This window comes from Nicotiana attenuata, chromosome 7, assembly GCF_001879085.1.
Source record: "Nicotiana attenuata strain UT chromosome 7, NIATTr2, whole genome shotgun sequence".
NCBI classification, from domain to species: Eukaryota; Viridiplantae; Streptophyta; class Magnoliopsida; order Solanales; family Solanaceae; genus Nicotiana; species Nicotiana attenuata.
The window spans coordinates 105,887,560-105,900,680 of NC_031995.1; positions in this window are offsets into that span (position 1 = coordinate 105,887,560).

Here is a 13,121-nt window from a genome sequence, read left to right on the forward strand (position 1 = left end):
TTCTTGCAAAAACAGCCTTCCGGCGCCCTTTTGGGGACATTCGGCTTATTTTAAACAAGAATGACGGCACCCAACTTATTTTGACAAAAAGTTAAAGTCTTGGTATTTTTTTGGCTATTTTTGAAAAAGGGTGGTTGGACCCGATGAGGGTTGCCTACGTATCTCACATCTGGTGAGAATCAAACTAGCGTAGTTCGGTCAAACAAAACAAACTAATTTTAAAAACAAGACTCTTCTTTTCATTTTTTCAAATTAAAACTAACTATTCTTGAAAACAAATTCTTTCCTTTCCCCTTTTACTCTTTTTGTTTTTATTTTTATTTTTCTCAAAAATTCGGCAGAGTTTCGACACTATTTGGACATTGTTTTTTTTTCAAAACAGGAGATTAACTCTCTTTACCCTCACACTGCTATTTCTTTCCTTCAAAAGCCGGTCAGCATGCGAATCCAAAACAAATAAATGCACAAGTAAGATGCGTCAGGATGGTCCATTATTCCGGGTACACCTGTCCTAGACGGACCCAACCCCTGTGTTGAGTTCCCTAAGTCAAAATGCACGTGATGCAGATAAGCGTTCCTACTAGGGATCTGGCATGAGGTCAAGTTATTCTAGGTTCAAGACCTGGGTATATGTTCTAGACTGTGCACCCGAGCGGACAACTCGAGTCGAGGAGGGGGCTACGTACCGGGAACCAAAAGGCCATCCGGCTTAGTAACTTGTCCGGCCTCTTTCTTATTTTAAGGTATGACACTAACAGAATAGGGAGTCTCCACCAGTGAGCACATCCCCGGAGGTGAGAAGAGAAGGGTTTCGGCACAGTTTATATACAGTTCAGATAATATCAAAGCGGTAAAAAGCAACATTTTGCACATTTAGCATGAAACATGTAGGAAAATCAGATAAAGCCAAATACAACAATATATCTAAGCTCGAATTCTGAACCCTGAACCAAAGTTCTGGGTTCTTTTCCCCAGCAGAGTCGCCAGAGCTGTCACACCTCCTTTTTCCTACACCCGCAAGGGTATAAAGGAGTTTTTCCAATTAAATGACAATCGAAATGGGATTTATTTATTAAAAATTCAGAGTCGCCACTTGGGAGATTTATGGTGTCCCAAGTCACCGGTTGAATCCCGAATCGAGGAAGGGTTGACTCTGTTTAACAGTCTGCGAACCTGAAAACCGAATAAGGAATTCTGTTAACCCGGGAGAAGGTGTTAGGCATTCCCGAATTCCGTGGTTCTAGCACGGTTGCTTAAACTGTTATAAATGGCTAAATATCTGATTTTAATACATGTTTTAATCTATGTGCTTTTTAACTTTGAACCGCTTTTTTATTATTTTTTAAGAAAGATTGCAACGCTATTTAAAATATGTTTCGGGCCACGTCACATAAATGCACCCGTAGCCCATAACACATTTTATCTAACGTTGAGATTTGGATTTGGGTCACATAAATGTGCACCCGAGTTTAGGAAGGTAATATTATTTAAATGACGGGCCTAAAACAACTAGCATATTATTAACTTTGCGGGATGCCATGAAATTCGCTAAATGGCACGTCCCGAAGTCTAAAATATTTTTAATATACTTAAGAGGGCCACACAATGTACTATTTTTGTTTGGCGCGGCGCACCTCATTTATTTTAAAGCCAACCTAAAGGACTGCGATTTGTCTATTATGGATTGTCTCTAAAAGTGCCCTGATTATTCAGCATATTTGAGAGGCCCAAACTCCTATGATTCAATTTAAAATCAATTAATCCCGCTGACTGAATGCGCAAAGCAGGCTGAGGAGATAACATTTTTGTTGAAAAAAAAACTGGGTTGCCTGGGCGTGTGACAGGCCCAAGGATCCAAGGCCACTTTCTTTAGAGCCTGTTAATGCTCTACTAGGCCAAGTACACGACTAATTCAACTTAGAGGCATACCAATTTCAAATAATCTATCTTAATCAAACTCAAGGATGCTCTGAAATTTGGAAATAAACAAGCTGCTACTTCGAACTGTTTTTGCAACCTATCATGCCATTTTCAATACATTCCTCTTAAGTGAACTTCTGTAAATTGCAGTGTGAATCAAACATAAGTGAACTAAACCAAAGAATCAATTTGACTTTATGCCTTTATGATTGTACATACTGATTTGAACTTCAATTATAATCGATAGTGTTCTAGCTGAAATCTCTAAGTAATGTCACCTCCAAAATTAAATCAAACAAACCTACAAATAACAACGATTATCCAAACATCATTTCCAAAAATTAGTCCTAGTTCGTGTCATTTTTTAAACCTTATGAGTTAACTAACACCCGAAATTATTATACTAAACACAAACACAATACTAATAGTTCAAATGAGCAAACACAAGCCTGAAGCTCATCTATCTAATACATGTCCAATACAGCCCAGTTTTATTACATAATCTAACACTAAAATCCATTGTACAGTCCAGAATCAGTCCAGTTATACAAACGACACAAAATTTCAAGTAAACATGACTGTTTTACACAGTAAAACCAAACAGAAACGAAATGAATTCAGCGATCAACTTCAAACAACACTTTACTTCATTTCCATAAGCTCGAGGGCTACAGAACATGTACCTGGATGTTCGAAATGTAAGACGAAGAAGAAGTCAGCAGCAATAACGAGCAGAGATCAAATGCAGCCCAGAAAAGTTCAGCAGCCCAGAAATGTTTTAAAACACCAAACAAAACCAATAGATCTACCCAAAACAACACCAAATAAACCAGAAGTGTGCCCAGCACATCAATACACTTAACAGATAATCCACAGTCAACTTGAACTAATCAGATCTAATGCACAGATGATTCGAACAACCTTCAAACTTCAGATTTTGAACAGAAACAGGAAAATTCAAGTGGTTTTTGATCCTAACTAAGCTAGAAAGTTGAATTCAATGCTGGAATTTGAAATCAACCTAAGGGAAAACTAATGTAACAGTTTTTTTTTGATTTTTTGTTGTGTTTGTATTTTTTTTGCTGAAGATCTAAAAGAGTTTTTGAATTTGAATTTCAAATTCAGCTGATGGAAACAATAGACTATTTTTGGGGGGAATTTTTGGAGGTTCCCACTTTTGGGGAATTTTCAGGTCTTCCAAACTTGTTCCCTAAGGCACTAGTCGTGCCTTTTTATAGGCAAAATGAGGGAAGCCCTCCTTTTTTCCTATTTTCTTTTTAGTCCTTCTTTTATTTTTAGATTTTAACTAACTAGTCCCTAACTTACTGACTTGTTTCTCAAGTTAATACACCTAATTCCTGAATTTTCCTTAGAACCCCCATCTAGAAACTTCTAGGAAGTTCTATTTCAGTTAATGCTAGATTCCCTACCCTTGAATTACCTCATTTACCCTTGAATTGTTCTGAAACTACCAATCTAACACCAAACTGTACCTCAGCCTTATTTCCCCCTAATCAAACCTATCAGCTATACCCAAACAATCCCTTTAACTATGGTTAACTAAACAAGCTCTAAATCAAATGTTCATGAGCGAACAATCTCCTAAAATCAAACTAAGTGGACAAATTAAACCAATTATGAAGTTAATCCTATTAATGAACTACATTTAACAGATAAATCTAATTGCAGTATTTAATTGGCTAACACAGAATCAAACCTATTAAAACTTGCAGAAATTAAATGAAACAGCAGAAATGCCTTTAAACTAATCATGACATGCTTAACCCTAAATTGAAAGCGACCAAACACAATTGAATTAACGAACCAAACCCCACTATTGATCAAAAGAGGATGAAGAACAAACAAATAAAATCAGACTAACCTAATCGAATACTATTTTAAACGAACTGACAAAAGAAAAATAAAATAAAATTCTAAATTGATTAATCGGACAGAAATATCAGTCAACAAGAAGAAACTAATGAAGAATAACAAAGAACACCTTACCTATGGAGACCTAAGATTCTGCCGCTCCCCAGATTTGAAATTCGACCCATTCCAGCAAGATTCGAACATCGCCATCGGTGGATTCTTCATGAGGAGAGTGAGGAGCTCAGGTGATGTCGATTTGACTAGATTTGGAGTATTTTAGGGTTTTAGGCCAGACTTTGATTTGAAATTCGAGGAACTCGGCGGGGATTCGAGGGAAATGGCTTGGACACTCGAGATGAGGAAGTTAAGGCGAGGCTATGGTGTAGTCTGACCGGATTTGGGAGAAGTAGGGTTTTGGCCGGATTTTCAAGTGAAGATTCGAAGAGTTGGGAAATGATTCGAGGGGAACTGAAGGTATATTTAGAAAGAGGGGAACGAGGGGAAGCTACGGTGTTATTTTGGGTGGGAACGGAGTGGTTTCCGTCGTCGCCGCTGGCTGGACGGAGTGTAACAGGGCGGCGTCTCTAGGGTTTGGATAGGGGTGTGAATGAAAGAGACGGACCGGGAGGGGGGGGGGGTAGTGGTCGATTCAGACATTTAAATATTATGGGGGAGGGGCTTCTCGACCGTCCAATTGATAAACATCGACGGTTGAGATCAAAACTCAACCGAACGACGCCGTTTTGAAACACCAGGGCTGGACCGGGTTTGGAGTTAATTTGGGCCTGGGGCTGGACGTGTTTGGGCGAAGACTAATGAATCAAAAGACCCAATTCCGGTCTCTCATTAAGACAACCCCCTTTCTTTTTAAATTATTTTCTTTTCTTTTTTTTTTCCTCGTTTTTTTCATTTTGTATTTATATTTTTTCCTGATTTTATTAAATGCCAAATTTAAAGATAAAGACCTAAATTGACTTCTAAAATTATATCACTCAATGTCCAAATATAATAATTCCTAATTTAAGTGTAAACTAAGACAAATTCAAAATTAATAGTTAAAAATGCAAAAATGAATTATTTTTGTTATTTGCTTCTTTGTAAAGTGACCTAGTTACTAATTAATCCTAAAAGGCGAAACTAAACACTAAATGCAAATGCCAAGTATTTTTTTGTTTTTCACTAATTAAAATGCACAAAATAAAAGTTACAAAAATCCACGAAATTGTAAAGTAATGAAAGAAATTATTTTGTTTGAATTTCTGGGAATAATTTGTATAGGGCAAAAATCACGTGCTCACAACAGTTGCCCAAGGTTTCGGATTAATTCCTCCCAGGATAGAACGGAATAACTATTCTATGATAGCGGCACTTCAAATCACAAAACTTCGACGAACTGATATGGCAGATCAAATCACACAAAATGCTTACGTTTTTGCTTTTGAAAAACAATGCAGAATGCAGAAGATAGAGGGGAGAGATATTCAGATTTCGATGGTGGAAATGAGGCTAAGCCTCTCTCTTCATAGCCAATGAAGTTGAGTCTTGGAAAATTATTCCGCGAATTTCCAAATTCATATTTTTGCGCAAAAAATATATTAGAAAAGAAAATTTTAAATGATGGAAAAGGAAAATAAATTTGGTCCAAAATACTATAAATCAATCATATCAATTGACCAAATCTGAATCTGAGCCAAGCGAGCGACGACGACGGCGCATGGCTTGCTCTCTTCTAAACTCTTTAAGAGCTAGAAGAAGTGCTTCTATATATAAACACTAGAATTTTCCTCTTCATATCCAATGGGGGACAAAGTTGTTTTGTAAAATGAACTAATTTAAATTTCATATCCTGTTATAAATAGAATTTTATTTATGGTGAATGTCTATATTTAGAGAGATTATAGGGTTTATTACTTGGTGGCTAAGTCACCCTCTCCCTATAAATAGAGGGTTCTATGCCATTATAATTCATCCCAAAATTCAATAAGAATTCCCTCTCCCTCTTTCTCTGCAATATTGTTCTTCTACTTTTATTATTTCATAACACGTTATCAACACGAGACTCTAACCAATTGAGTAGAAGCTTTGGGATTGAGCATATAGATTGTCAATTGTTCCATGAACTTCCTTCATGATTAAGTTCTGGATTTAAGGTAAGTATTTTACTTTAGTTTTCTCTTTTAAATTCTTGACATTCTATAATTTGATTTTATATACAAGCAAAGACAACAAAGGTTGATTATAACTTTAATGGAGTTTCTAAGAAATTATAACCACCTGAAGTGTTAAAATTTCTATGCCTTGCCATGATCAAATTCATGTATGATCATGGGCAAATAAGTGGAAACCCGTCCTATTGAATTTGCTTCATTCTCATTCCCTTAAGAGAATATGGTAGCAATATGTAATAAGTCTAAAAGAAGACAAAATTATTACCGTGAAGGTATCAATGGATGTGGACGTGGCAATAGACGAAATTATAATCATCATCATTGTGATAATGAGAATAATAAGGATTCTCAAAATAATCCTTCACTCTGTGAAAGTAATATTTGTCATCGATTGACATGAGATTTTATAAAGCACATATAGATGATTATGGTCCATTCATGATGTGAATGTGACAACATGTGATTTATGAATACATATTCATTCTTGAAAGAATATGGACGTGCTAGTGGTAGTGAATATACCACACCCACCCCTAGAATGAGGTTTGAGGGAAAATAAGAAAATAATGTCATTATTATGGCATGAATGGTCATTGATCACGTACCTATTGCACGCCAAAATATTTTGGTAATGTGATTATTAAAGAATAACATTAATGCAAGAAACATATCTTGCATATAATTTGACCATAACCATAATGGTATAACTTTCTCTTCAAAAGAGATATTCACCTTATGGATGTTGATGAATATGTGGTAGTACCAAATTAATTGAGAGCTCTGGAAGAGCCAATTATTACTATTTTGGAGAAAAACAATTGATTACCATTAAGGTATTGTGTTGTAGTAAGTCTCAATGAAACTTATTCAGTTTTCAAAGTATACGCGAAAGCGGTTGATTATATTGAGACTATAAATAAAGGAAAGATTTAACATCTTCTATTACTACAACTTGTAGCGGGGTAATATGTATGCGAAAAGCTACCCGCTTTATTCTCCAATTTGTACTATAGAAATAAAAGAATGCCACAATAAAGTAGAAGTTTATTGATATAAAAACCCATCTCAGAATAAACTTGGAGTTTATTGATAATCGCACACGTCATGGTGTAAACCTGAACTTTATCAATATTGATAATTTATTCAGTTGGCATAATTGGTTTAGCCATGTTAATTTAACTATGATGTGCAAACATAAAAGAGAATTCACATGGGTAAATATTAAAGAACTACAAAGTTCTTTACTAATTCTTACGTTACTTGTTCTCATTAATTAATAGACCAACTAAAATTGGGATTGAATCCCATGAATGCTGGAAATATCAAAAGTGAATATGGGCCCATTCACCTGCCATGTATACCACATAAGATGCATCTATGAGATGGTTACATGTGCGATTATTATTAACCCGCAACATGGTGTTTGCAAGGTAACTTGCTCAATAATTTGATTTAGAGCATAATTTCCAGTTTTTTTATTCAAGATAGTTCATCTTGATAAGTTGGTTTACATCACAGTTGGTTTGAAAAAATAATTTATTGAGTGCCTTCACTTAATAGCTAAACAATTGCTCATGAGAACAAAGTTTTGTATATCAGTTTGATATGCGTTATATACGAACGTATATTATTTTCTCACCTCACAAGTGATTCAAGGTTAGGAACCAAATAATTCCATCTTATTATTATTGATGTGCGGTGTATATTTTGATTAACACCATAACACACAAAGATGGGTTCTCAAAGTTGAGGAAACAAGTTAGTTTTTTGTCACAACCCTTAAACCCTGACCCGGTCGTGATGGCGCCTCTCTTGAAGACAAGGCCAGCCGACACAACTCCCAATTCATATTAAACAATTATAATAACACAATTTAAGTCATTAACATGCTAATAATCCCAAAATATAAGTGAAATAGCACAATTTGCGGAAAACAACCAACACAACCCGACATTGGGGTGTCACCAGTCATGAGCATCTAACATAAGTCTCGAAATCGGGAAAAAGGGCTACATAGTCTATTACAAAATCCAGTACTAGGGAAAAGAACAATCATAAGAGGGAGAAACACTGGGCTGCGAATGCCGAGCAGCTACCTAGTGGACTCCGGAAATCTGCTGGAAGCTATCAACCCTCGCTAGCAGGACCTGAAGCGCCTGAATCTGCACACAGGGTGCAGGGAGTAAAGTGAGTACTCCAACTCAGTGAATAATAGCAATAAATGAAGACTGAGCGATAAGAAATCACGAAGAATCACAACAGCATGCTAATAAGAGGCAGAATAAAACCAATAAAGTGCAACAAAACAGTGAAATCTCATAAAACACCTTAGTTCAGAATAAGCTTCTTTAAAATACCTATTTAACAGCTAAACAAATAAAAGAAAGACAGCAAGAAGAGATAAACATATAAAATCCGCCCCTCGGGCATAATGTTAACTGAATCAGCTAGGGGTGTTCGCCGGTCGGCACGGTAGGGTATTTAGACAATTCGGTTCGGTATTTTCGGTATTCGGTTTCTTAAAATCCTATACCAATACCGTATTTAACTAAATTCGGTATGGTTCGGTTTTTCTCCTTTCGGTTTCGGTTTATTCGGTTCAGTAACTTCGGTTTATTCGGTTTGAGTACTAACTAGTGCATAGAGCCATAGACTCTAATATTCTTAATTAAAATACTCAAAAATACAAAACTGAAAATGTTTGTTGACAAAAATTTTGTCCAAAACTAGCAAATATCGATCCAAATAGAGAAAATTATACATAAAAGAATATTTTATCATTAGAAATGTCTTGTTACTTGTTTAGAGTTAATTGATGAACTTAGAGAATAAAGGAAAGTAAAATTTTAGATTTTTTATATTTGTGTTATAATTGATAATATATGTTTTGTATAATATAATATATATTTCGGTACGGTATCGGCATTTCGATATTTTATTTTAAAATACCAAGTACCATACCTAATACCAATTTTTTTAAAACTTAAACCAAATACCATACCAAATACCAAAATACCTTATACCAAATACCAAAATTTTCGGTTTCGGTACGGTAATTCGGTATTTACCAAATTATGCACAGCCCTAGAATCAGCCCCTCGGGCAATAACATAGAACAATACCAGCCCCTCGGGCTCTATATCTCATATCACAATGGGTACCCGCGCTCACTGGGGGTGTACAGACTCCGGGAGGGGCCCCTTACGGTCCAAGTGCAATATCAAGCCATCTCGTGGCATAATCAATAAGCTCTCGGCCTCATATCAACACGCCACCTCGTGGCATACAAATCTTAGGCCCTCGGCCTCATAATCATAATTAGTGTATCACCGCTGCGGCGTGCAGCCCGACCCAAAAGTATCCTCACAACACAGGCCCTCGGCCTTTCTCAGTCAGAATCTCATAAGCCACTCGGGCAACAGTAAAACATGATGCTCAGCCAAAATATCATTTAAAAAAATATCATTTAATGAGTTTAACCAGAGTAAACATGTCTGAGTTATGAAAATAGTAGAATATAGCATGATTGAGTACAAGTATAAAGTCAAAACAGTGAGAAAATGGCAGTAAAAATCCCCTAAGGGTCCAAACGGATGGCACGAAGCCCAAATAGCATTTAGCCCAAATTCATGATAACATCAAACAGTTTGCAATCAAATACGCGATAAAACAGTCATTTGGGATGGACTAAGTCACAATCCCCAACGTTGCACGACCCCACGCTCGTCATCTAGCGTGTGCGTCACCTCAACATAGCACAACGATGTGTAATCCGGGGTTTCATACCCTCAGGACAACATTTACAATTATTACTCACCTCAATCCGGCCCAAACTCTAGCTCGCGATGCCTTTGCCCCTTGAATCGGCCTCCGGATGCTCCAAATCTAGGCAAAATCAGAACATAACCATCAAAATATGCTAAGGGGACAAAGCCCACTTGAAAATAATCGAAAAGCAACGCGAATCCCGAAATTAGTCAAACCTGACCCCCGGGCCCACGTCTCGAAATTCGATAAATTTTACATCATTAGACTCCTTATCTCCCCCACGAGTTCATACATACCAAAAGTTTTGAAATTCGACCACCAATGGTCCTTCAAATCCTTAATCAAAGGCCTAAGTTCCCAAGCCCTAGTTTCCTCCATATTTAAACCTTAATTTCCATAATTACAGCTCTAATCCGTGAAATAATACCATAGAAACGAGTTTTTATGATCAAAAACCTTACCTCAATGAAGTCTCCTTGAATTCCCTCTTCAAAATTGCCCAAAAGCTCCAGAAATCGTGTTTAAAATGGTAAAACTTCTGAAAATCGCGAAGGAAAAATTATATACATTCTGACCCAGGCTTTTTGCACCTGCGGTCAATCCACCGCATCGGCGGTACCGCTTCTACGTTCCAGGGCACCGCATTTGCGGTTTTCACTTATGGGCCAAAATCCGCATCTGCGATGCACAATCCGCACCTGCGCCATCGCATGTGCGGTTCCTCAACCGCTTCTGCGGTTCCTGCCTTCCAAGGATCTTTCCGCTTCTGCGACTGGTCTTCCACATCTGCAGGGTCGCACCTGCGATCCTTCAACTGCAGATGCGGTTATGACAGCAACAAAAATGGCTTCAGCTTCCCAACTCAACTCCAAACCTTCCGTCAACCATCCAAAATCACCCCGAGGCCCCCGGGACCCCAACTAAAAGCACTAACAAGTCTTATACTACTATCCAAACTTATACCAATCTTCAAAACACCTCAAACAACATCAAATCAACCAAAACACATCGGATTCAAGCCTAAGGTTCTCAAAATCTACCGAATTACGCTATTGATAAAAAAGTCTACCAAACGACGTCCGAATGACTTGAAATTTGGCACACACATCCCAAATGACCCAACGGTCCTACTGCAACTCCCGGAATTCCATTGCGACCCCTATATCAAAATCTCACCTATCAACCGGAAAATGCCAAAATTTTACTTTCGCCAATTCAAGCCTAAATCTACTACGGACCTCCAAAACACACTCCGATCACGCTCCTAAGTCTCAAATCACCTCCCGAAGCTATCCGAACCATCGGAACTCACATCCGAGCCCTCTAACATATGAGTCAATATCCGGTTGACTTTTCCAACTTAAGCTTCCTCAAAAGAGACTAAGTGTCTCAGACCTTACCAAAACCTTTCCGAACCCGAGCCAACCAACCCTATCATACATAGAACCGTTAAATAAAGCCATAAGAAGCGGAAATGGGGGAAACGGAGCGGTAACTCATGAAATGACCGTATGGGTCGTTACATCCTCCCCCTCTTAAACAAACGTTCGTCCTCGAACGAGTCAAGAAACATACCTGAAGCCTCAAACAGGTGAGGATATCTGCTCCACATCTCCCGCTCGGTCTCCCAGGTAGCCTCCTCCACGAGCTGACCTCTCCACTGCACTTTCGCTGAAGCTATATCCTTTGATCTCAACTTTCGAACCCCACGCTCCAAAATAGCTGCTGGCTCCACATCATAAGTCAGATCACCATCTAACTGAACCGTGCTAAAATCCAGAACTTGAGACAGATCCCTAATATACTTTCGGAGCATAGAAACATGAAATACCGGGTGCACACTCGACAAGCTTGGTGGCAAAGCAAGCTCATAAGCCACCTCCCCAATCCTCCGAAGTACCTCAAAAGGCCCAATGAACCGAGGACTCAATTTACCTTTCTTCCCAAATCTTATAACACCCTTCATGGGTGAAACCTTCAATAGAACCTTCTCACCGACCATGTAGGACACATCCCGAACCTTCCTGTCAGCATAACTCTTTTGTCTCGACTGCGCTGTACGAAGCCTCTTCTGAATCACCTTCACCTTGTCTAGAGTATCCTGCACCAAATCTGTACCCAATAGCCTGGCCTCGCCCGGCTCAAACCAACCAACTGAGATCTACACCGCCTCCTATACAAAGCCTCATATGGAGCCACCTGAATACTCGACCGGTAACTGTTGTAATAAGCAAACTATGCGAGCGGTAGAAACTGATCCCATGACCCTCCAAAATCAATGACACAAGCGCGTAACATGTCCTCCAATATCTGAATAGTGCGCTTGGACTGCCCGTCCGCCTGAGGGTGAAAAGTTGTGCTCAACTCAACCTGAGTACCCAACTCTCGCTATACAGACCTCCAANCAATCCATGAACGATTTAAAATGTTGATAGCATATGCAATTCTTGGAGAAGTTTTTGGTCATGAATGACCACATCCTAAGTGCAATTTGTGCACAAAGGTATCTTGCTATAACTATAAGCATGATAATGTGATTGCGAGGATTTTCAAGGTGCAACATATTCATTGGAGTTAATATGGCGGATTTATTCACCAAATCTTTGCTGACGTCAACCTTCAAGAAGCTAGTGCACAAGATTGGGATGCGAAGGCTCAAGGAAGTGAATTTATTTATCAGGGGAGTTAATGCGCGTTGTACTCTTTTTCACTTACAAGGTTTTGTCCCACTCGGTTTTCCTTGCAATGTTTTTAATGAGGCAACCAATAGGCGTATTATTAGATATGTGTACTCTTTTTGCTTTTGTAGAATTTTTTTCATTGGGTTTTATTTTAGTTATGGTATTATTTTAGTTATGGTTTTAACGAGGCACATTATCTGTTGAATAGACATTCAAGGAGAGTGTTATAAATAGAATTTTATTTATGGTGAATGTCTATATTTAGAGAGATTCTAGGGTTTATTACTTGGTGGCTAAATCACCCTCTCCCTATAAATAGAGGGTTCTATGCCATTGTTATTCGTCCAGCGCAGTACAACGGAGAGTTGTATGCTGCGTTCGGGAAGGATGAATCGCTCCCGAAAAGGAATCTATTGATTCTCTCCCAATTGGTTGCACCGTGGGTGCGATGATTTACTTCACGGGCGAGGTCTCTGGTTCAAGTCCAGGATGGCCCAGCTGCGCCAGGTAAAAGAATAGAAGAAGCATCTGACTACTTCATGCATGCTCCACTTGGCTCGGGGGGATATAGCTCAGTTGGTAGAGCTCCGCTCTTGCAATTGGGTCGTTGCGATTACGGGTTTGATGTCTAATTGTCCAGCGGTAATGATAGTATCTTGTACCTGAACCGGTGGCTCACTTTTTCTATGTAATGGGGAAGAGGACCGAAACG